The sequence below is a fragment of the Triturus cristatus genome, chromosome 1_1, assembly GCF_964204655.1.
Source record: "Triturus cristatus chromosome 1_1, aTriCri1.1, whole genome shotgun sequence".
NCBI classification, from domain to species: Eukaryota; Metazoa; Chordata; class Amphibia; order Caudata; family Salamandridae; genus Triturus; species Triturus cristatus.
The window spans coordinates 561,388,147-561,413,468 of NC_140579.1; positions in this window are offsets into that span (position 1 = coordinate 561,388,147).

Below are 25,322 nucleotides of genomic sequence, written 5' to 3' on the forward strand. Positions count from 1 at the left end.
TCGCAGAGTGGGCTAAAGAACGGTGATGGATAAAACCCAGATCTGTTGACTGGGTGTGAGTGTTTGATTGGTTCTGATGCTCTGTCCATCACAACCCCCTTTTGTACCGCTTTGTTTGCCATAAGTTGGCAGGGTATGCTCAGACGTGAGTCCCTTGCTCACTTTGCCACTGGATTCAAGCAAGCCTGGCTGAAGACGGCTGAAATGCCAGAAACCGGTCCTAGGAAGCTTGTTTCCGGTCTAGGGAAGGCATGGCTTGGCAGTTCGGGCTGGACTGTTCCCATGAGGCACATGTTCAGACTGATTTGCATATGGCCATGTCTGAACTGGGCTGGCAGAGTGGGCTAAAGAACAGTGATGGATCAAACCCAGATCTGTTGACTGGGTGTGAGTGTTTGATTGGTTCTGATGCTCCGTCCATCACCACCCCATTTTGTACCGCTTTGTTTGCCATAAGTTGGCAGGGTATGCTCAGACGTGAGTCCCTTGCTCACTTTGCCACTGGATTCAAGCAAGCCTGGCTGAAGACGGCTGAAATGCTAGAAACCGGTCCTAGGAAGTTTGTTTCCGGTCCAGGGAAGGCATGGCTTGGCAGTTCGGGCTGGACTGTTCCCATGAGGCACATGTTCAGACTGATTTGCATATGGCCATGTCTGAACTGGGCTGGCAGAGTGGGCTAAAGAACAGTGATGGATCAAACCCAGATCTGTTGACTGGGTGTGAGTGTTTGATTGGTTCTGATGCTCCGTCCATCACCACCCCATTTTGTACCGCTTTGTTTGCCATAAGTTGGCAGGGTATGCTCAGACGTGAGTCCCTTGCTCACTTTGCCACTGGATTCAAGCAAGCCTGGCTGAAGACGGCTGAAATGCCAGAAACCGGTCCTAGGAAGCTTGTTTCCGGTCCAGGGAAGGCATGGCTTGGCAGTTCGGGCTGGACTGTTCCCATGAGGCACATGGTCAGACTGATTTGCATATGGCCATGTCTGAACTGGGGTGGCAGAGTGGGCTAAAGAACAGTGATGGATCAAACCCAGATCTGTTGACTGGGTGTGAGTGTTTGATTGGTTCTGATGCTCGGTCCCTCACCACCCCATTTTGTACCGCTTTGTTTGCCATAAATTGGCAGGGTATGCTCAGACGTGAGCCCCTTGCTCACTTTGCCACTGGATTCAAGCACGCCTGGCTGAAGACGGCTGAAATGCCAGAAACCGGTCCTAGGAAGCTTGTTTCCGGTCCAGGGAAGGCATGGCTTGTTAGTTCGGGCTGGACTGTTCCCATGAGGCACATGGTCAGACTGATTTGCATATGGCCATGTCTGAACTGGGGTGGCAGAGTGGGCTAAAGAACGGTGATGGATCAAACCCAGATCTGTTGACTGGGTGTGAGTGTTTGATTGGTTCTGACGCTCCGTCCATCACCACCCCCTTTTGTACCACTTTGTTTGCCATAAGTTGGCAGGGTATGCTCAGACGTGAGTCCCTTGCTCACTTTGCCACTGGATTCAAGCAAGCCTGGCTGAAGACAGCTGAAATGCCAGAAACCGGTCCTAGGAAGATTTTTTCCGGTCCAGGGAAGGCATGGCTTGGCAGTTCGGGCTGGACTTTCCCATGAGGCACATGGTCAGACTGATTTGCATATGGCCATGTCTGAACTGGGGTTTGCAGAGTGGGCTAAAGAACGGTGATGGATAAAACCCAGATCTGTTGACTGGGTGTGAGTGTTTGATTGGTTCTGATGCTCTGTCCATCACCACCCCCTTTTGTACCGCTTTATTTGCCATAAGTTGGCAGGGTATCCTCAGACGTGAGCCCCTTGCTCACTTTGCCACTGGATTCAAGCAAGCCTGGCTGAAGACGGCTGAAATGCCAGAAACCGGTCCTAGGAAGCTTGTTTCCGGTCCAGGGAAGGCATGGCTTGGCAGTTCGGGCTGGACTGTTCCCATGAGGCACATGGTCAGACTGATTTGCATATGGCCATGTCTGAACTGGGGTGGCAGAGTGGGCTAAAGAACAGTGATGGATCAAACCCAGATCTGTTGACTGGGTGTGAGTGTTTGATTGGTTCTGATGCTCGGTCCCTCACCACCCCATTTTGTACCGCTTTGTTTGCCATAAATTGCCAGGGTATGCTCAGACGTGAGCCCCTTGCTCACTTTGCCACTGGATTCAAGCACGCCTGGCTGAAGACGGCTGAAATGCCAGAAACCGGTCCTAGGAAGCTTGTTTCCGGTCTAGGGAAGGCATGGCTTGGCAGTTCGGGCTGGACTGTTCCCATGAGGCACATGTTCAGACTGATTTGCATATGGCCATGTCTGAACTGGGCTGGCAGAGTGGGCTAAAGAACAGTGATGGATCAAACCCAGATCTGTTGACTGGGTGTGAGTGTTTGATTGGTTCTGATGCTCCGTCCATCACCACCCCATTTTGTACCGCTTTGTTTGCCATAAGTTGGCAGGGTATGCTCAGACGTGAGTCCCTTGCTCACTTTGCCACTGGATTCAAGCAAGCCTGGCTGAAGACGGCTGAAATGCCAGAAACCGGTCCTAGGAAGCTTGTTTCCGGTCCAGGGAAGGCATGGCTTGGCAGTTAGGGCTGGACTGTTCCCATGAGGCACATGGTCAGACTGATTTGCATATGGCCATGTCTGAACTGGGGTGGCAGAGTGGGCTAAAGAACGGTGATGGATCAAACCCAGATCTGTTGACTGGGTGTGAGTGTTTGATTGGTTCTGATGCTCCGTCCATCACCACCCCCTTTTGTACCGCTTTGTTTGCCATAAGTTGGCAGGGTATGCTCAGACGTGAGTCCCTTGCTCACTTTGCCACTGGATTCAAGCAAGCCTGGCTGAAGACGGCTGAAATGCCAGAAACTGGTCCTAGGAAGCTTGTTTCCGGTCCAGGGAAGGCATGGCTTGGAAGTTCGGGCTGGACTGTTCCCATGAGGCACATGGTCATACTGATTTGCATATCGCCATGTCTGAACTGGGGTGGCAGAGTGGGCTCAATAACGGTGATGGATCAAACCCAGATCTGTTGAATGGGTGTGAGTGTTTGAATGGTTCTGATGCTCCGTCCATCACCACCCCCTTTTGTACCGCTTTGTTTGCCATAAGTTGGCAGGGTATGCTCAGACGTGAGTCCCTTGCTCATTTTGCCACTGGATTCAAGCGAGCCTGGCTGAAGACGGCTGAAATGCCAGAAACCGGTCCTAGGAAGATTGTTTCCGGTCCAGGGAAGGCATGGCTTGGCAGTTCGGGCTGGACTGTTCCCATGAGGCACATAGTCAGACTGATTTGCATATGGCCATGTCTGAACTGGGGTGGCAGAGTGGGCTAAAGAACGGTGATGGATCAAACCCAGATCTGTTGACTGGGTGTGAGTGTTTGATTGGTTCTGACGCTCCGTCCATCACCACCCCCTTTTGTACCGCTTTGTTTGCCATAAGTTGGCAGGGTATGCTCAGACGTGAGTCCCTTGCTCACTTTGCCACTGGATTCAAGCAAGCCTGGCTGAAGACGGCTGAAATGCCAGAAACCGGTCCTAGGAAGCTTGTTTCCGGTCCAGGGAAGGCATGGCTTGGCAGTTCGGGCTGGACTGTTCCCATGAGGCACATGGTCAGACTGATTTGCATATGGCCATGTCTGAACTGGGGTGGCAGAGTGGGCTAAAGAACGGTGATGGATCAAACCCAGATCTGTTGACTGGGTGTGAGTGTTTGATTGGTTCTGACGCTCCGTCCATCACCACCCCCTTTTGTACCACTTTGTTTGCCATAAGTTGGCAGGGTATGCTCAGACGTGAGTCCCTTGCTCACTTTGCCAGTGGATTCAAGCAAGCCTGGCTGAAGATGGCTGAAATGCCAGAATCCGGTCCTAGGAAGCTTGTTTCCGGTCCAGGGAAGATATGGCTTGGCAGTTCGGGCTGGACTGTTCCCATGAGGCACATGGTCAGACTGATTTGCATATGGCCATGTCTGAACTGGGGTGGCAGAGTGGGCTAAAGAACGGTGATGGATCAAACCCAGATCTGTTGACTGGGTGTGAGTGTTTGATTGGTTCTGACGCTCCGTCCATCACCACCCCCTTTTGTACCGCTTTGTTTGCCATAAGTTGGCAGGGTATGCTCAGACGTGAGTCCCTTGCTCACTTTGCCACTGGATTCAAGCAAGCCTGGCTGAAGACGGCTGAAATGCCAGAAACCGGTCCTAGGAAGCTTGTTTCCGGTCCAGGGAAGGCATGGCTTGGCAGTTCGGGCTGGACTGTTCCCATGAGGCACATGGTAAGACTGATTTGCATATGGCCATGTCTGAACTGGGGTGGCAGAGTGGGCTAAAGAACGGTGATGGATCAAACCCAGATCTGTTGACTGGGTGTGAGTGTTTGATTGGTTCTGATGCTCCGTCCATCACCACCCCCTTTTGTACCACTTTGTTTGCCATAAGTTGGCAGGGTATGCTCAGACGTGAGTCCCTTGCTCACTTTGCCACTGGATTCAAGCAAGCCTGGCTGAAGACAGCTGAAATGCCAGAAACCGGTCCTAGGAAGCTTGTTTCTGGTCCAGGGAAGGCATGGCTTGGCAGTTTGGGCTGGACTGTTCCCATGAGGCACATGGTCAGACTGATTTGCATATGGCCATGTCTGAACTGGGGGGGCAGAGTGGGCTAAAGAACGGTGATGGATCAAACCCAGATCTGTTGACTGGGCGTGAGTGTTTGATTGATTCTGATGCTCTGTCCATCACCACCCCCTTTTGTACCGTTTTGTTTGCCATAAGTTGGCAGGGTATGCTCAGACGTGAGTCCCTTGCTCACTTTGCCACTGGATTCAAGCAAGCCTGGCTGAAGACGGCTGAAATGCCAGAAACCGGTCCTAGGAAGCTTGTTTCCGGTCCAGGGAAGGCATGGCTTGGCAGTTCAGGCTGGACTGTTCCCATGAGGCACATGGTCAGACTGATTTGCATATGGCCATGTCTGAACTGGGGTGGCAGAGTGGGCTAAAGAACGGTGATGGATCAAACCCAGATCTGTTGACTGGGTGTGAGTGTTTGATTGGTTCTGATGCTCCGTCCATCACCACCCCCTTTTGTACCGCTTTGTTTGCCATAAGTTGGCAGGGTATGCTCAGACGTGAGTCCCTTGCTCACTTTGCCACTGGATTCAAGCAAGCCTGGCTGAAGACGGCTGAAATGCCAGAAACCGGTCCTAGGAAGCTCGTTTCCGGTCCAGGGAATGCATGGCTTGGCAGTTCGGGCTGGACTGTTCCCATGAGGCACATGGTCAGACTGATTTGCATATGGCCATGTCTGAACTGGGGTGGCAGAGTGGGCTAAAGAACGGTGATGGATCAAACCCAGATCTGTTGACTGGGTGTGAGTGTTTGATTGGTTCTGACGCTCCGTCCATCACCACCCCCTTTTGTACCGCTTTGTTTGCCAGAAGTTGGCAGGGTATGCTCAGACGTGAGTCCCTTGCTCACTTTGCCACTGGATTCAAGCAAGCCTGGCTGAAGACGGCTGAAATGCCAGAATCCGGTCCTAGGAAGCTTGTTTCCGGTCCAGGGAAGGCATGGCTTGGCAGTTCGGGCTGGACTGTTCCCATGAGGCACATGGTCAGACTGATTTGCATATGGCCATGTCTGAATTGGGGTGGCAGAGTGGGCTAAAGAACGGTGATGGATCAAACCCAGATCTGTTGACTGGGTGTGAGTGTTTGATTGGTTCTGATGCTCCGTCCATCCCCCCACCCTTTTGTACCGCTTTGTTTGCCATAAGTTGGCAGGGTATGCTCAGACGTGAGTCCCTTGCTCACTTTGCCACTGGATTCAAGCAAGGCTGGCTGAAGACGGCTGAAATGCCAGAAACCGGTCCTAGGAAGCTTGTTTCCGGTCCAGGGAAGGCATGGCTTGGCAGTTCGGGCTGGACTGTTCCCATGAGGCACATGGTCAGACTGATTTGCATATGGCCATGTCTGAACTGGGGTTTGCAGAGTGGGCTAAAGAACGGTGATGGATAAAACCCAGATCTGTTGACTGGGTGTGAGTGTTTGATTGGTTCTGATGCTCTGTCCATCACAACCCCCTTTTGTACCGCTTTGTTTGCCATAAGTTGGCAGGGTATGCTCAGACGTGAGTCCCTTGCTCACTTTGCCACTGGATTCAAGCAAGCCTGGCTGAAGACGGCTGAAATGCCAGAAACCGGTCCTAGGAAGCTTGTTTCCGGTCTAGGGAAGGCATGGCTTGGCAGTTCGGGCTGGACTGTTCCCATGAGGCACATGTTCAGACTGATTTGCATATGGCCATGTCTGAACTGGGCTGGCAGAGTGGGCTAAAGAACAGTGATGGATCAAACCCAGATCTGTTGACTGGGTGTGAGTGTTTGATTGGTTCTGATGCTCCGTCCATCACCACCCCATTTTGTACCGCTTTGTTTGCCATAAGTTGGCAGGGTATGCTCAGACGTGAGTCCCTTGCTCACTTTGCCACTGGATTCAAGCAAGCCTGGCTGAAGACGGCTGAAATGCTAGAAACCGGTCCTAGGAAGTTTGTTTCCGGTCCAGGGAAGGCATGGCTTGGCAGTTCGGGCTGGACTGTTCCCATGAGGCACATGTTCAGACTGATTTGCATATGGCCATGTCTGAACTGGGCTGGCAGAGTGGGCTAAAGAACAGTGATGGATCAAACCCAGATCTGTTGACTGGGTGTGAGTGTTTGATTGGTTCTGATGCTCCGTCCATCACCACCCCATTTTGTACCGCTTTGTTTGCCATAAGTTGGCAGGGTATGCTCAGACGTGAGTCCCTTGCTCACTTTGCCACTGGATTCAAGCAAGCCTGGCTGAAGACGGCTGAAATGCCAGAAACCGGTCCTAGGAAGCTTGTTTCCGGTCCAGGGAAGGCATGGCTTGGCAGTTCGGGCTGGACTGTTCCCATGAGGCACATGGTCAGACTGATTTGCATATGGCCATGTCTGAACTGGGGTGGCAGAGTGGGCTAAAGAACAGTGATGGATCAAACCCAGATCTGTTGACTGGGTGTGAGTGTTTGATTGGTTCTGATGCTCGGTCCCTCACCACCCCATTTTGTACCGCTTTGTTTGCCATAAATTGGCAGGGTATGCTCAGACGTGAGCCCCTTGCTCACTTTGCCACTGGATTCAAGCACGCCTGGCTGAAGACGGCTGAAATGCCAGAAACCGGTCCTAGGAAGCTTGTTTCCGGTCCAGGGAAGGCATGGCTTGTTAGTTCGGGCTGGACTGTTCCCATGAGGCACATGGTCAGACTGATTTGCATATGGCCATGTCTGAACTGGGGTGGCAGAGTGGGCTAAAGAACGGTGATGGATCAAACCCAGATCTGTTGACTGGGTGTGAGTGTTTGATTGGTTCTGACGCTCCGTCCATCACCACCCCCTTTTGTACCACTTTGTTTGCCATAAGTTGGCAGGGTATGCTCAGACGTGAGTCCCTTGCTCACTTTGCCACTGGATTCAAGCAAGCCTGGCTGAAGACAGCTGAAATGCCAGAAACCGGTCCTAGGAAGATTGTTTCCGGTCCAGGAAAGGCATGGCTTGGCAGTTCGGGCTGGACTTTCCCATGAGGCACATGGTCAGACTGATTTGCATATGGCCATGTCTGAACTGGGGTTTGCAGAGTGGGCTAAAGAACGGTGATGGATAAAACCCAGATCTGTTGACTGGGTGTGAGTGTTTGATTGGTTCTGATGCTCTGTCCATCACCACCCCCTTTTGTACCGCTTTATTTGCCATAAGTTGGCAGGGTATCCTCAGACGTGAGCCCCTTGCTCACTTTGCCACTGGATTCAAGCAAGCCTGGCTGAAGACGGCTGAAATGCCAGAAACCGGTCCTAGGAAGCTTGTTTCCGGTCCAGGGAAGGCATGGCTTGGCAGTTCGGGCTGGACTGTTCCCATGAGGCACATGGTCAGACTGATTTGCATATGGCCATGTCTGAACTGGGGTGGCAGAGTGGGCTAAAGAACAGTGATGGATCAAACCCAGATCTGTTGACTGGGTGTGAGTGTTTGATTGGTTCTGATGCTCCGTCCATCACCACCCCCTTTTGTACCGCTTTGTTTGCCATAAGTTGGCAGGGTATGCTCAGACGTGAGTCCCTTGCTCACTTTGCCACTGGATTCAAGCAAGCCTGGCAGAAGACGGAGGAAATGCCAGAAACCGGTCCTTGGAAGCTTGTTTCCGGTCCAGGGAAGGCATGGCTTGGCAGTTCGGGCTGGACTGTTCCCATGAGGCACATGGTCAGACTGATTTGCATATGGCCATGTCTGAACTGGGGTGGCAGAGTGGGCTAAAGAACGGTGATGGATCAAACCCAGATCTGTTGACTGGGTGTGAGTGTTTGATTGGTTCTGATGCTCCGTCCATCACCACCCCCTTTTGTACCGCTTTGTTTGCCATAAGTTGGCAGGGTATGCTCAGACGTGAGTCCCTTGCTCACTTTGCCACTGGATTCAAGCAAGCCTGGCTGAAGACGGCTGAAATGCCAGAAACTGGTCCTAGGAAGCTTGTTTCCAGTCCAGGGAAGTCATGGCTTGTCAGTTCGGGCTGGACAGTTCCCATGAGGCACATGGTCAGACTGATTTGCATATGGCCATGTCTGAACTGGGGTGGCAGATTGGGCTAAAGAACGGTGATGGATCAAACCCAGATCTGTTGACTGGGTGTGAGTGTTTGATTGGTTCTGATGCTCCGTCCATCACCACCCCCTTTTGTACTGCTTTGTTTGCCATAAGTTTGGAGGGTATGCTCAGACGTGAGTCCCTTGCTCACTTTGCCACTGGATTCAAGCAAGCCTGGCTGAAGACGGCTGAAATGCCAGAAACCGGTCCTAGGAAGCTTGTTTCCGGTCTAGGGAAGGCATGGCTTGGCAGTTCGGGCTGGACTGTTCCCATGAGGCACATGTTCAGACTGATTTGCATATGGCCATGTCTGAACTGGGCTGGCAGAGTGGGCTAAAGAACAGTGATGGATCAAACCCAGATCTGTTGACTGGGTGTGAGTGTTTGATTGGTTCTGATGCTCCGTCCATCACCACCCCATTTTGTACCGCTTTGTTTGCCATAAGTTGGCAGGGTATGCTCAGACGTGAGTCCCTTGCTCACTTTGCCACTGGATTCAAGCAAGCCTGGCTGAAGACGGCTGAAATGCCAGAAACCGGTCCTAGGAAGCTTGTTTCCGGTCCAGGGAAGGCATGGCTTGGCAGTTCGGGCTGGACTGTTCCCATGAGGCACATGGTCAGACTGATTTGCATATGGCCATGTCTGAACTGGGGTGGCAGAGTGGGCTAAAGAACGGTGATGGATCAAACCCAGATCTGTTGACTGGGTGTGAGTGTTTGATTGGTTCTGATGCTCCGTCCATCACCACCCCCTTTTGTACCGCTTTGTTTGCCATAAGTTGGCAGGGTATGCTCAGACGTGAGTCCCTTGCTCACTTTGCCACTGGATTCAAGCAAGCCTGGCTGAAGACAGCTGAAATGCCAGAAACCGGTCCTAGGAAGCTTGTTTCTGGTCCAGGGAAGGCATGGCTTGGCAGTTTGGGCTGGACTGTTCCCATGAGGCACATGGTCAGACTGATTTGCATATGGTCATGTCTGAACTGGGGGGGCAGAGTGGGCTAAAGAACGGTGATGGATCAAACCCAGATCTGTTGACTGGGTGTGAGTGTTTGATTGATTCTGATGCTCTGTCCATCACCACCCCCTTTTGTACCGCTTTGTTTCCCATAAGTTGGCAGGGTATGCTCAGGCATGAGTCCCTTGCTCACTTTGCCACTGGATTCAAGCAAGCCTGGCTGAAGACGGCTGAAATGCCAGAAACTGGTCCTAGGAAGCTTGTTTCCGGTCCAGGGAAGGCATGGCTTGGCAGTTCGGGCTGGACTGTTCCCATGAGGCACATGGTCAGACTGATTTGCATATGGCCATGTCTGAACTGGGGTAACAGAGTGGGCTAAAGAACGGTGATGGATAAAACCCAGATCTGTTGACTGGGTGTGAGTATTTGATTGGTTCTGATGCTCTGTCCATCACCACCCCCTTTTGTACCGCTTTGTTTGCCATAAGTTGGCAGGGTATGCTCAGACGTGAGTCCCTTGCTCACTTTGCCACTGGATTCAAGCAAGCCTGGCTGAAGACGGCTGAAATGCCAGAAACCGGTCCTAGGAAGCTTGTTTCCGGTCCAGGGAAGGCATGGCTTGGCAGTTCAGGCTGGACTGTTCCCATGAGGCACATGGTCAGACTGATTTGCATATGGCCATGTCTGAACTGGGGTGGCAGAGTGGGCTAAAGAACGGTGATGGATCAAACCCAGATCTGTTGACTGGGTGTGAGTGTTTGATTGGTTCTGATGCTCCGTCCATCACCACCCCCTTTTGTACCGCTTTGTTTGCCATAAGTTGGCAGGGTATGCTCAGACGTGAGTCCCTTGCTCACTTTGCCACTGGATTCAAGCAAGCCTGGCTGAAGACGGCTGAAATGCCAGAAACCGGTCCTAGGAAGCTCGTTTCCGGTCCAGGGAATGCATGGCTTGGCAGTTCGGGCTGGACTGTTCCCATGAGGCACATGGTCAGACTGATTTGCATATGGCCATGTCTGAACTGGGGTGGCAGAGTGGGCTAAAGAACGGTGATGGATCAAACCCAGATCTGTTGACTGGGTGTGAGTGTTTGATTGGTTCTGACGCTCCGTCCATCACCACCCCCTTTTGTACCGCTTTGTTTGCCAGAAGTTGGCAGGGTATGCTCAGACGTGAGTCCCTTGCTCACTTTGCCACTGGATTCAAGCAAGCCTGGCTGAAGACGGCTGAAATGCCAGAATCCGGTCCTAGGAAGCTTGTTTCCGGTCCAGGGAAGGCATGGCTTGGCAGTTCGGGCTGGACTGTTCCCATGAGGCACATGGTCAGACTGATTTGCATATGGCCATGTCTGAACTGGGGTGGCAGAGTGGGCTAAAGAACGGTGATGGATCAAACCCAGATCTGTTGACTGGGTGTGAGTGTTTGATTGGTTCTGACGCTCCGTCCATCACCACCCCCTTTTGTACCGCTTTGTTTGCCATAAGTTGGCAGGGTATGCTCGGACGTGAGTCCCTTGCTCACTTTGCCACTGGATTCAAGCAAGCCTGGCTGAAGACGGCTGAAATGCCAGAAACCGGTCCTAGGAAGCTTGTTTCCGATCCAGTGAAGGAATGGCTTGGCAGTTCGGGCTGGACTGTTCCCATGAGGCACATGGTCAGACTGATTTGCATATGGCCATGTCTGAACTGGGGTGGCAGAGTGGGCTAAAGAACAGTGATGGATCAAACCCAGATCTGTTGACTGGCTGTGAGTGTTTGATTGGTTCTGATGCTCCGTCCATCACCACCCCCTTTTGTACCGCTTTGTTTGCCATAAGTTGGCAGGGTATGCTCAGACGTGAGTCCCTTGCTCACTTTGCCACTGGATTCAAGCAAGGCTGGCTGAAGACGGCTGAAATGCCAGAAACCGGTCCTAGGAAGCTTGTTTCCGGTCCAGGGAAGGCATGGCTTGGCAGTTCGGGCTGGACTGTTCCCATGAGGCACATGGTCAGACTGATTTGCATATGGCCATGTCTGAACTGGGGTTCGCAGAGTGGGCTAAAGAACGGTGATGGATAAAACCCAGATCTGTTGACTGGGTGTGAGTGTTTGATTGGTTCTGATGCTCTGTCCATCACAACCCCCTTTTGTACCGCTTTGTTTGCCATAAGTTGGCAGGGTATGCTCAGACGTGAGTCCCTTGCTCACTTTGCCACTGGATTCAAGCAAGCCTGGCTGAAGACGGCTGAAATGCCAGAAACCGGTCCTAGGAAGCTTGTTTCCGGTCTAGGGAAGGCATGGCTTGGCAGTTCGGGCTGGACTGTTCCCATGAGGCACATGTTCAGACTGATTTGCATATGGCCATGTCTGAACTGGGCTGGCAGAGTGGGCTAAAGAACAGTGATGGATCAAACCCAGATCTGTTGACTGGGTGTGAGTGTTTGATTGGTTCTGATGCTCCGTCCATCACCACCCCATTTTGTACCGCTTTGTTTGCCATAAGTTGGCAGGGTATGCTCAGACGTGAGTCCCTTGCTCACTTTGCCACTGGATTCAAGCAAGCCTGGCTGAAGACGGCTGAAATGCTAGAAACCGGTCCTAGGAAGTTTGTTTCCGGTCCAGGGAAGGCATGGCTTGGCAGTTCGGGCTGGACTGTTCCCATGAGGCACATGTTCAGACTGATTTGCATATGGCCATGTCTGAACTGGGCTGGCAGAGTGGGCTAAAGAACAGTGATGGATCAAACCCAGATCTGTTGACTGGGTGTGAGTGTTTGATTGGTTCTGATGCTCCGTCCATCACCACCCCATTTTGTACCGCTTTGTTTGCCATAAGTTGGCAGGGTATGCTCAGACGTGAGTCCCTTGCTCACTTTGCCACTGGATTCAAGCAAGCCTGGCTGAAGACGGCTGAAATGCCAGAAACCGGTCCTAGGAAGCTTGTTTCCGGTCCAGGGAAGGCATGGCTTGGCAGTTCGGGCTGGACTGTTCCCATGAGGCACATGGTCAGACTGATTTGCATATGGCCATGTCTGAACTGGGGTGGCAGAGTGGGCTAAAGAACAGTGATGGATCAAACCCAGATCTGTTGACTGGGTGTGAGTGTTTGATTGGTTCTGATGCTCGGTCCCTCACCACCCCATTTTGTACCGCTTTGTTTGCCATAAATTGGCAGGGTATGCTCAGACGTGAGCCCCTTGCTCACTTTGCCACTGGATTCAAGCACGCCTGGCTGAAGACGGCTGAAAGGCCAGAAACCGGTCCTAGGAAGCTTGTTTCCGGTCCAGGGAAGGCATGGCTTGTTAGTTCGGGCTGGACTGTTCCCATGAGGCACATGGTCAGACTGATTTGCATATGGCCATGTCTGAACTGGGGTGGCAGAGTGGGCTAAAGAACGGTGATGGATCAAACCCAGATCTGTTGACTGGGTGTGAGTGTTTGATTGGTTCTGACGCTCCGTCCATCACCACCCCCTTTTGTACCACTTTGTTTGCCATAAGTTGGCAGGGTATGCTCAGACGTGAGTCCCTTGCTCACTTTGCCACTGGATTCAAGCAAGCCTGGCTGAAGACAGCTGAAATGCCAGAAACCGGTCCTAGGAAGATTGTTTCCGGTCCAGGGAAGGCATGGCTTGGCAGTTCGGGCTGGACTTTCCCATGAGGCACATGGTCAGACTGATTTGCATATGGCCATGTCTGAACTGGGGTTTGCAGAGTGGGCTAAAGAACGGTGATGGATAAAACCCAGATCTGTTGACTGGGTGTGAGTGTTTGATTGGTTCTGATGCTCTGTCCATCACCACCCCCTTTTGTACCGCTTTATTTGCCATAAGTTGGCAGGGTATCCTCAGACGTGAGCCCCTTGCTCACTTTGCCACTGGATTCAAGCAAGCCTGGCTGAAGACGGCTGAAATGCCAGAAACCGGTCCTAGGAAGCTTGTTTCCGGTCCAGGGAAGGCATGGCTTGGCAGTTCGGGCTGGACTGTTCCCATGAGGCACATGGTCAGACTGATTTGCATATGGCCATGTCTGAACTGGGGTGGCAGAGTGGGCTAAAGAACAGTGATGGATCAAACCCAGATCTGTTGACTGGGTGTGAGTGTTTGATTGGTTCTGATGCTCCGTCCATCACCACCCCCTTTTGTACCGCTTTGTTTGCCATAAGTTGGCAGGGTATGCTCAGACGTGAGTCCCTTGCTCACTTTGCCACTGGATTCAAGCAAGCCTGGCAGAAGACGGAGGAAATGCCAGAAACCGGTCCTAGGAAGCTTGTTTCCGGTCCAGGGAAGGCATGGCTTGGCAGTTCGGGCTGGACTGTTCCCATGAGGCACATGGTCAGACTGATTTGCATATGGCCATGTCTGAACTGGGGTGGCAGAGTGGGCTAAAGAACGGTGATGGATAAAACCCAGATCTGTTGACTGGGTGCGAGTGTTTGATTGGTTCTGATGCTCCGTCCATCACCACCCCCTTTTGTACCGCTTTGTTTGCCATAAGTTGGCAGGGTATGCTCAGACGTGAGTCCCTTGCTCACTTTGCCACTGGATTCAAGCAAGCCTGGCTGAAGACGGCTGAAATGCCAGAAACTGGTCCTAGGAAGCGTGTTTCCAGTCCAGGGAAGTCATGGCTTGTCAGTTCGGGCTGGACAGTTCCCATGAGGCACATGGTCAGACTGATTTGCATATGGCCATGTCTGAACTGGGGTGGCAGATTGGGCTAAAGAACGGTGATGGATCAAACCCAGATCTGTTGACTGGGTGTGAGTGTTTGATTGGTTCTGATGCTCCGTCCATCACCACCCCCTTTTGTACTGCTTTGTTTGCCATAAGTTTGGAGGGTATGCTCAGACGTGAGTCCCTTGCTCACTTTGCCACTGGATTCAAGCAAGCCTGGCTGAAGACGGCTGAAATGCCAGAAACCGGTCCTAGGAAGCTCGTTTCCGGTCCAGGGAAGGCATGGCTTGGCAGTTCGGGCTGGACTGTTCCCATGAGGCACATGGTCAGACTGATTTGCATATGGCCATGTCTGAACTGGGGTGGCAGAGTGGGCTAAAGAACGGTGATAGATCAAACCTAGATCTGTTGACTGGGTGTGAGTGTTTGATTGGTTCTGACGCTCCGTCCATCACCACCCCCTTTTGTACCGCTTTGTTTGCCATAAGTTGGCAGGGTATGCTCAGACGTGAGTCCCTTGCTCACTTTGCCACTGGATTCAAGCAAGCCTGGCTGAAGACGGCTGAAATGCCAGAAACCGGTCCTAGGAAGCTTGTTTGCGGTCCAGTGAAGGAATGGCTTGGCAGTTCGGGCTGGACTGTTCCCATGAGGCACATGGTCAGACTGATTTGCATATGGCCATGTCTGAACTGGGGTGGCAGAGTGGGCTAAAGAACAGTGATGGATCAAACCCAGATCTGTTGACTGGGTGTGAGTGTTTGATTGGTTCTGATGCTCCGTCCATCACCACCCCCTTTTGTACCGCTTTGTTTGCCATAAGTTGGCAGGGTATGCTCAGACGTGAGTCCCTTGCTCACTTTGCCACTGGATTCAAGCAAGGCTGGCTGAAGACGGCTGAAATGCCAGAAACCGGTCCTAGGAAGCTTGTTTCCGGTCCAGGGAAGGCATGGCTTGGCAGTTCGGGCTGGACTGTTCCCATGAGGCACATGGTCAGACTGATTTGCATATGGCCATGTCAGAACTGGGGTTCGCACAGTGGGCTAAAGAACGGTGATGGATAAAACCCAGATCTGTTGACTGGGTGTGAGTGTTTGATTGGTTCTGATGCTCTGTCCATCACAACCCCCTTTTGTACCGCTTTGTTTGCCATAAGTTGGCAGGGTATGCTCAGACGTGAGTCCCTTGCTCACTTTGCCACTGGATTCAAGCAAGCCTGGCTGAAGACGGCTGAAATGCCAGAAACCGGTCCTAGGAAGCTTGTTTCCGGTCCAGGGAAGGCATGGCTTGGCAGTTCGGGCTGGACTGTTCCCATGAGGCACATGTTCAGACTGATTTGCATATAGCCATGTCTGAACTGGGCTGGCAGAGTGGGCTAAAGAACAGTGATGGATCAAACCCAGATCTGTTGACTGGGTGTGAGTGTTTGATTGGTTCTGATGCTCCGTCCATCACCACCCCATTTTGTACCACTTTGTTTGCCATAAGTTGGCAGGGTATGCTCAGACGTGAGTCCCTTCCTCACTTTGCCACTGGATTCAAGCAAGCCTGGCTGAAGACGGCTGAAATGCCAGAAACCGGTCCTAGGAAGCTTGTTTCCGGTCCAGGGAAGGCATGGCTTGGCAGTTCGGGCTGGACTGTTCCCATGAGGCACATGGTCAGACTGATTTGCATATGGCCATGTCTGAACTGGGGTGTCAGAGTGGGCTAAAAAACGGTGATGGATCAAACCCAGATCTGTTGACTGGGTGTGAGTGTTTGATTGGTTCTGACGCTCCGTCCATCACCACCCCCTATTGTACCACTTTGTTTGCCATAAGTTGGCAGGGTATGCTCAGACGTGAGTCCCTTGCTCACTTTGCCAGTGGATTCAAGCAAGCCTGGCTGAAGACGGCTGAAATGCCAGAATCCGGTCCTAGGAAGCTTGTTTCCGGTCCAGGGAACATATGGCTTGGCAGTTCGGGCTGGACTGTTCCCATGAGGCACATGGTCAGACTGATTTGCATATGGCCATGTCTGAACTGGGGTGGCAGAGTGGGCTAAAGAACGGTGATGGATCAAACCCAGATCTGTTGACTGGGTGTGAGTGTTTGATTGGTTCTGACGCTCCGTCTATCACCAACCCCTTTTGTACTGCTTTGTTTGCCATAAGTTGGCAGGGTATGCTCAGACGTGAGTCCCTTGCTCACTTTGCCACTGGATTCAAGCAAGCCTGGCTGAAGACGGCTGAAATGCCAGAAACCGGTCCTAGGAAGCTTGTTTCCGGTCCAGGGAAGGCATGGCTTGGCAGTTCGGGCTGGACTGTTCCCATGAGGCACATGGTCAGACTGATTTGCATATGGCCATGTCTGAACTGGGGTGGCAGAGTGGGCTAAAGAACGGTGATGGATCAAACCCAGATCTGTTGACTGGGTGTGAGTGTTTGATTGGTTCTGACGCTCCGTCCATCACCACCCCCTTTTGTACCGCTTTGTTTGCCATAAGTTGGCAGGGTATGCTCAGACGTGAGTCCCTTGCTCACTTTGCCACTGGATTCAAGCAAGCCTGGCTGAAGACGGCTGAAATGCCAGAAACCGGTCCTAGGAAGCTTGTTTCCGGTCCAGGGAAGGCATGGCTTGGCAGTTCGGGCTGGACTGTTCCCATGAGGCACATGGTCAGACTGATTTGCATATGGCCATGTCTGAACTGGGGTGGCAGAGTGGGCTAAAGAACGGTGATGGATCAAACCCAGATCTGTTGACTGGGTGTGAGTGTTTGATTGGTTCTGATGCTCCGTCCATCACCACCCCCTTTTGTACCACTTTGTTTGCCATAAGTTGGCAGGGTATGCTCAGACGTGAGTCCCTTGCTCACTTTGCCACTGGATTCAAGCAAGCCTGGCTGAAGACAGCTGAAATGCCAGAAACCGGTCCTAGGAAGCTTGTTTCTGGTCCAGGGAAGGCATGGCTTGGCAGTTTGGGCTGGACTGTTCCCATGAGGCACATGGTCAGACTGATTTGCATATGGCCATGTCTGAACTGGGGGGGCAGAGTGGGCTAAAGAACGGTGATGGATCAAACCCAGATCTGTTGACTGGGTGTGAGTGTTTGATTGATTCTGATGCTCTGTCCATCACCACCCCCTTTTGTACCGCTTTGTTTCCCATAAGTTGGCAGGGTATGCTCAGGCATGAGTCCCTTGCTCACTCTGCCACTGGATTCAAGCAAGCCTGGCTGAAGACGGCTGAAATGCCAGAAACTGGTCCTAGGAAGCTTGTTTCCGGTCCAGGGAAGGCATGGCTTGGCAGTTCGGGCTGGACTGTTCCCATGAGGCACATGGTCAGACTGATTTGCATATGGCCATGTCTGAACTGGGGTAACAGAGTGGGCTAAAGAACGGTGATGGATAAAACCCAGATCTGTTGACTGGGTGTGAGTATTTGATTGGTTCTGATGCTCTGTCCATCACCACCCCCTTTTGTACCGCTTTGTTTGCCATAAGTTGGCAGGGTATGCTCAGACGTGAGTCCCTTGCTCACTTTGCCACTGGATTCAAGCAAGCCTGGCTGAAGACGGCTGAAATGCCAGAAACCGGTCCTAGGAAGCTTGTTTCCGGTCCAAGGAAGGCATGGCTTGGCAGTTCGGGCTGGACTGTTCCCATGAGGCACATGGTCAGACTGATTTGCATATGGCCATGTCTGAACTGGGGTGGCAGAGTGGGCTAAAGAACGGTGATGGATCAAACCCAGATCTGTTGACTGGGTGTGAGTGTTTGATTGGTTCTGATGCTCCGTCCATCACCACCCCCTTTTGTACCGCTTTGTTTGCCATAAGTTGGCAGGGTATGCTCAGACGTGAGTCCCTTGCTCACTTTGCCACTGGATTCAAGCAAGCCTGGCTGAAGACGGCTGAAATGCCAGAAACCGGTCCTAGGAAGCTCGTTTCCGGTCCAGGGAAGGCATGGCTTGGCAGTTCGGGCTGGACTGTTCCCATGAGGCACATGGTCAGACTGATTTGCATATGGCCATGTCTGAACTGGGGTGGCAGAGTGGGCTAAAGAACGGTGATGGATCAAACCCAGATCTGTTGACTGGGTGTGAGTGTTTGATTGGTTCTGACGCTCCGTCCATCACCACCCCCTTTTGTACCGCTTTGTTTGCCAGAAGTTGGCAGGGTATGCTCAGACGTGAGTCCCTTGCTCACTTTGCCACTGGATTCAAGCAAGCCTGGCTGAAGACGGCTGAAATGCCAGAATCCGGTCCTAGGAAGCTTGTTTCCGGTCCAGGGAAGGCATGGCTTGGCAGTTCGGGCTGGACTGTTCCCATGAGGCACATGGTCAGACTGATTTGCATATGGCCATGTCTGAACTGGGGTGGCAGAGTGGGCTAAAGAACGGTGATGGATCAAACCCAGATCTGTTGAATGGGTGTGAGTGTTTGATTGGTTCTGACGCTCCGTCCATCACCACCCCCTTTTGTACCGCTTTGTTTGCCATAAGTTGGCAGGGTATGCTCGGACGTGAGTCCCTTGCTCACTTTGCCACTGGATTCAAGCAAGCCTGGCTGAAGACGGCTGAAATGCCAGAAACCGGTCCTAGGAAGCTTGTTTCCGGTCCAGTGAAGGAATGGCTTGGCAGTTCGGGCTGGACTGTTCCCATGAGGCACATGGTCAGACTGATTTGCATATGGCCATGTCTGAACTGGGGTGGCAGAGTGGGCTAAAGAACAGTGATGGATCAAACCCAGATCTGTTGACTGGCTGTGAGTGTTTGATTGGTTCTGATGCTCCGTCCATCACCACCCCCTTTTGTACCGCTTTGTTTGCCATAAGTTGGCAGGGTATGCTCAGACGTGAGTCCCTTGCTCACTTTGCCACTGGATTCAAGCAAGGCTGGCTGAAGACGGCTGAAATGCCAGAAACCGGTCCTAGGAAGCTTGTTTCCGGTCCAGGGAAGGCATGGCTTGGCAGTTCGGGCTGGACTGTTCCCATGAGGCACATGGTCAGACTGATTTGCATATGGCCATGTCTGAACTGGGGTTCGCAGAGTGGGCTAAAGAACGGTGATGGATAAAACCCAGATCTGTTGACTGGGTGTGAGTGTTTGATTGGTTCTGATGCTCTGTCCATCACAACCCCCTTTTGTACCGCTTTGTTTGCCATAAGTTGGCAGGGTATGCTCAGACGTGAGTCCCTTGCTCACTTTGCCACTGGATTCAAGCAAGCCTGGCTGAAGACGGCTGAAATGCCAGAAACCGGTCCTAGGAAGCTTGTTTCCGGTCTAGGGAAGGCATGGCTTGGCAGTTCGGGCTGGACTGTTCCCATGAGGCACATGTTCAGACTGATTTGCATATGGCCATGTCTGAACTGGGCTGGCAGAGTGGGCTAAAGAACAGTGATGGATCAAACCCAGATCTGTTGACTGGGTGTGAGTGTTTGATTGGTTCTGATGCTCCGTCCATCACCACCCCATTTTGTACCGCTTTGTTTGCCATAAGTTGGCAGGGTATGCTCAGACGTGAGTCCCTTGCTCACTTTGCCACTGGATTCAAGCAAGCCTGGCTGAAGACGGCTGAAATGCCAGAAACCGGTCCTAGGAAGCTTGTTTCCGGTCCAGGGAAGGCATGGCTTGGCAGTTCGGGCTGGACTGTTCCCATGAGGCACATGGTCAGACTGATTTGCATATGGCCATGTCTGAACTGGGGTGGCAGAGTGGGCTAAAGAACGGTGATGGATCAAACCCAGATCTGTTGACTGGGTGTGAGTGTTTGATTGGTTCTGATGCTCCGTCCATCACCACCCCCTTTTGTACCGCTTTGTTTGCCATAAGTTGGCAGGGTATGCTCAGACGTGAGTCCCTTGCTCACTTTGCCACTAGATTCAAGCAAGCCTGGCTGAAGACGGCTGAAATGCCAGAAACTGGTCCTAGGAAGCTTGTTTCCGGTCCAGGGAAGGCATGGCTTGGAAGTTCGGGCTGGACTGTTCCCATGAGGCACATGGTCATACTGATTTGCATATCGCCATGTCTGAACTGGGGTGGCAGAGTGGGCTCAATAACGGTGATGGATCAAACCCAGATCTGTTGAATGGGTGTGAGTGTTTGAATGGTTCTGATGCTCCGTCCATCACCACCCCCTTTTGTACCGCTTTGTTTGCCATAAGTTGGCAGGGTATGCTCAGACGTGAGTCCCTTGCTCATTTTGCCACTGGATTCAAGCGAGCCTGGCTGAAGACGGCTGAAATGCCAGAAACCGGTCCTAGGAAGATTGTTTCCGGTCCAGGGAAGGCATGGCTTGGCAGTTCGGGCTGGACTGTTCCCATGAGGCACATAGTCAGACTGATTTGCATATGGCCATGTCTGAACTGGGGTGGCAGAGTGGGCTAAAGAACGGTGATGGATCAAACCCAGATCTGTTGACTGGGTGTGAGTGTTTGATTGGTTCTGACGCTCCGTCCATCACCACCCCCTTTTGTACCGCTTTGTTTGCCATAAGTTGGCAGGGTATGCTCAGACGTGAGTCCCTTGCTCACTTTGCCACTGGATTCAAGCAAGCCTGGCTGAAGACGGCTGAAATGCCAGAAACCGGTCCTAGGAAGCTTGTTTCCGGTCCAGGGAAGGCATGGCTTGGCAGTTCGGGCTGGACTGTTCCCATGAGGCACATGGTCAGACTGATTTGCATATGGCCATGTCTGAACTGGGGTGGCAGAGTGGGCTAAAGAACGGTGATGGATCAAACCCAGATCTGTTGACTGGGTGTGAGTGTTTGATTGGTTCTGACGCTCCGTCCATCACCACCCCCTTTTGTACCACTTTGTTTGCCATAAGTTGGCAGGGTATGCTCAGACGTGAGTCCCTTGCTCACTTTGCCAGTGGATTCAAGCAAGCCTGGCTGAAGATGGCTGAAATGCCAGAATCCGGTCCTAGGAAGCTTGTTTCCGGTCCAGGGAAGATATGGCTTGGCAGTTCGGGCTGGACTGTTCCCATGAGGCACATGGTCAGACTGATTTGCATATGGCCATGTCTGAACTGGGGTGGCAGAGTGGGCTAAAGAACGGTGATGGATCAAACCCAGATCTGTTGACTGGGTGTGAGTGTTTGATTGGTTCTGATGCTCCGTCCATCACCACCCCCTTTTGTACCACTTTGTTTGCCATAAGTTGGCAGGGTATGCTCAGACGTGAGTCCCTTGCTCACTTTGCCACTGGATTCAAGCAAGCCTGGCTGAAGACAGCTGAAATGCCAGAAACCGGTCCTAGGAAGCTTGTTTCTGGTCCAGGGAAGGCATGGCTTGGCAGTTTGGGCTGGACTGTTCCCATGAGGCACATGGTCAGACTGATTTGCATATGGCCATGTCTGAACTGGGGGGGCAGAGTGGGCTAAAGAACGGTGATGGATCAAACCCAGATCTGTTGACTGGGTGTGAGTGTTTGATTGATTCTGATGCTCTGTCCATCACCACCCCCTTTTGTACCGCTTTGTTTCCCATAAGTTGGCAGGGTATGCTCAGGCATGAGTCCCTTGCTCACTCTGCCACTGGATTCAAGCAAGCCTGGCTGAAGACGGCTGAAATGCCAGAAACTGGTCCTAGGAAGCTTGTTTCCGGTCCAGGGAAGGCATGGCTTGGCAGTTCGGGCTGGACTGTTCCCATGAGGCACATGGTCAGACTGATTTGCATATGGCCATGTCTGAACTGGGGTAACAGAGTGGGCTAAAGAACGGTGATGGATAAAACCCAGATCTGTTGACTGGGTGTGAGTATTTGATTGGTTCTGATGCTCTGTCCATCACCACCCCCTTTTGTACCGCTTTGTTTGCCATAAGTTGGCAGGGTATGCTCAGACGTGAGTCCCTTGCTCACTTTGCCACTGGATTCAAGCAAGCCTGGCTGAAGACGGCTGAAATGCCAGAAACCGGTCCTAGGAAGCTTGTTTCCGGTCCAAGGAAGGCATGGCTTGGCAGTTCGGGCTGGACTGTTCCCATGAGGCACATGGTCAGACTGATTTGCATATGGCCATGTCTGAACTGGGGTGGCAGAGTGGGCTAAAGAACGGTGATGGATCAAACCCAGATCTGTTGACTGGGTGTGAGTGTTTGATTGGTTCTGATGCTCCGTCCATCACCACCCCCTTTTGTACCGCTTTGTTTGCCATAAGTTGGCAGGGTATGCTCAGACGTGAGTCCCTTGCTCACTTTGCCACTGGATTCAAGCAAGCCTGGCTGAAGACGGCTGAAATGCCAGAAACCGGTCCTAGGAAGCTCGTTTCCGGTCCAGGGAAGGCATGGCTTGGCAGTTCGAGCTGGACTGTTCCCATGAGGCACATGGTCAGACTGATTTGCATATGGCCATGTCTGAACTGGGGTGGCAGAGTGGGCTAAAGAACGGTGATGGATCAAACCCAGATCTGTTGACTGGGTGTGAGTGTTTGATTGGTTCTGACGCTCCGTCCATCACCACCCCCTTTTGTACCGCTTTGTTTGCCAGAAGTTGGCAGGGTATGCTCAGACGTGAGTCCCTTGCTCACTTTGCCACTGGATTCAAGCAAGCCTGGCTGAAGACGGCTGAAATGCCAGAATCCGGTCCTAGGAAGCTTGTTTCCGGTCCAGGGAAGGCATGGCTTGGCAGTTCGGGCTGGACTGTTCCCATGAGGCACATGGTCAGACTGATTTGCATATGGCCATGTCTGAACTGGGGTGGCAGAGTGGGCTAAAGAACGGTGATGGATCAAACCCAGATCTGTTGAATGGGTGTGAGTGTTTGATTGGTTCTGACGCTCCGTCCATCACCACCCCCTTTTGTACCGCTTTGTTTGCCATAAGTTGGCAGGGTATGCTCGGACGTGAGTCCCTTGCTCACTTTGCCACTGGATTCAAGCAAGCCTGGCTGAAGACGGCTGAAATGCCAGAAACCGGTCCTAGGAAGCTTGTTTCCGGTCCAGTGAAGGAATGGCTTGGCAGTTCGGGCTGGACTGTTCCCATGAGGCACATGGTCAGACTGATTTGCATATGGCCATGTCTGAACTGGGGTGGCAGAGTGGGCTAAAGAACAGTGATGGATCAAACCCAGATCTGTTGACTGGCTGTGAGTGTTTGATTGGTTCTGATGCTCCGTCCATCACCACCCCCTTTTGTACCGCTTTGTTTGCCATAAGTTGGCAGGGTATGCTCAGACGTGAGTCCCTTGCTCACTTTGCCACTGGATTCAAGCAAGGCTGGCTGAAGACGGCTGAAATGCCAGAAACCGGTCCTAGGAAGCTTGTTTCCGGTCCAGGGAAGGCATGGCTTAGCAGTTCGGGCTGGACTGTTCCCATGAGGCACATGGTCAGACTGATTTGCATATGGCCATGTCTGAACTGGGGTTCGCAGAGTGGGCTAAAGAACGGTGATGGATAAAACCCAGATCTGTTGACTGGGTGTGAGTGTTTGATTGGTTCTGATGCTCTGTCCATCACAACCCCCTTTTGTACCGCTTTGTTTGCCATAAGTTGGCAGGGTATGCTCAGACGTGAGTCCCTTGCTCACTTTGCCACTGGATTCAAGCAAGCCTGGCTGAAGACGGCTGAAATGCCAGAAACCGGTCCTAGGAAGCTTGTTTCCGGTCTAGGGAAGGCATGGCTTGGCAGTTCGGGCTGGACTGTTCCCATGAGGCACATGTTCAGACTGATTTGCATATGGCCATGTCTGAACTGGGCTGGCAGAGTGGGCTAAAGAACAGTGATGGATCAAACCCAGATCTGTTGACTGGGTGTGAGTGTTTGATTGGTTCTGATGCTCCGTCCATCACCACCCCATTTTGTACCGCTTTGTTTGCCATAAGTTGGCAGGGTATGCTCAGACGTGAGTCCCTTGCTCACTTTGCCACTGGATTCAAGCAAGCCTGGCTGAAGACGGCTGAAATGCCAGAAACCGGTCCTAGGAAGCTTGTTTCCGGTCCAGGGAAGGCATGGCTTGGCAGTTCGGGCTGGACTGTTCCCATGAGGCACATGGTCAGACTGATTTGCATATGGCCATGTCTGAACTGGGGTGGCAGAGTGGGCTAAAGAACGGTGATGGATCAAACCCAGATCTGTTGACTGGGTGTGAGTGTTTGATTGGTTCTGATGCTCCGTCCATCACCACCCCCTTTTGTACCGCTTTGTTTGCCATAAGTTGGCAGGGTATGCTCAGACGTGAGTCCCTTGCTCACTTTGCCACTAGATTCAAGCAAGCCTGGCTGAAGACGGCTGAAATGCCAGAAACTGGTCCTAGGAAGCTTGTTTCCGGTCCAGGGAAGGCATGGCTTGGAAGTTCGGGCTGGACTGTTCCCATGAGGCACATGGTCATACTGATTTGCATATCGCCATGTCTGAACTGGGGTGGCAGAGTGGGCTCAATAACGGTGATGGATCAAACCCAGATCTGTTGAATGGGTGTGAGTGTTTGAATGGTTCTGATGCTCCGTCCATCACCACCCCCTTTTGTACCGCTTTGTTTGCCATAAGTTGGCAGGGTATGCTCAGACGTGAGTCTCTTGCTCATTTTGCCACTGGATTCAAGCGAGCCTGGCTGAAGACGGCTGAAATGCCAGAAACCGGTCCTAGGAAGATTGTTTCCGGTCCAGGGAAGGCATGGCTTGGCAGTTCGGGCTGGACTGTTCCCATGAGGCACATAGTCAGACTGATTTGCATATGGCCATGTCTGAACTGGGGTGGCAGAGTGGGCTAAAGAACGGTGATGGATCAAACCCAGATCTGTTGACTGGGTGTGAGTGTTTGATTGGTTCTGACGCTCCGTCCATCACCCCCCCCTTTTGTACCGCTTTGTTTGCCATAAGTTGGCAGGGTATGCTCAGACGTGAGTCCCTTGCTCACTTTGCCACTGGATTCAAGCAAGCCTGGCTGAAGACGGCTGAAATGCCAGAAACCGGTCCTAGGAAGCTTGTTTCCGGTCCAGGGAAGGCATGGCTTGGCAGTTCGGGCTGGACTGTTCCCATGAGGCACATGGTCAGACTGATTTGCATATGGCCATGTCTGAACTGGGGTGGCAGAGTGGGCTAAAGAACGGTGATGGATCAAACCCAGATCTGTTGACTGGGTGTGAGTGTTTGATTGGTTCTGACGCTCCGT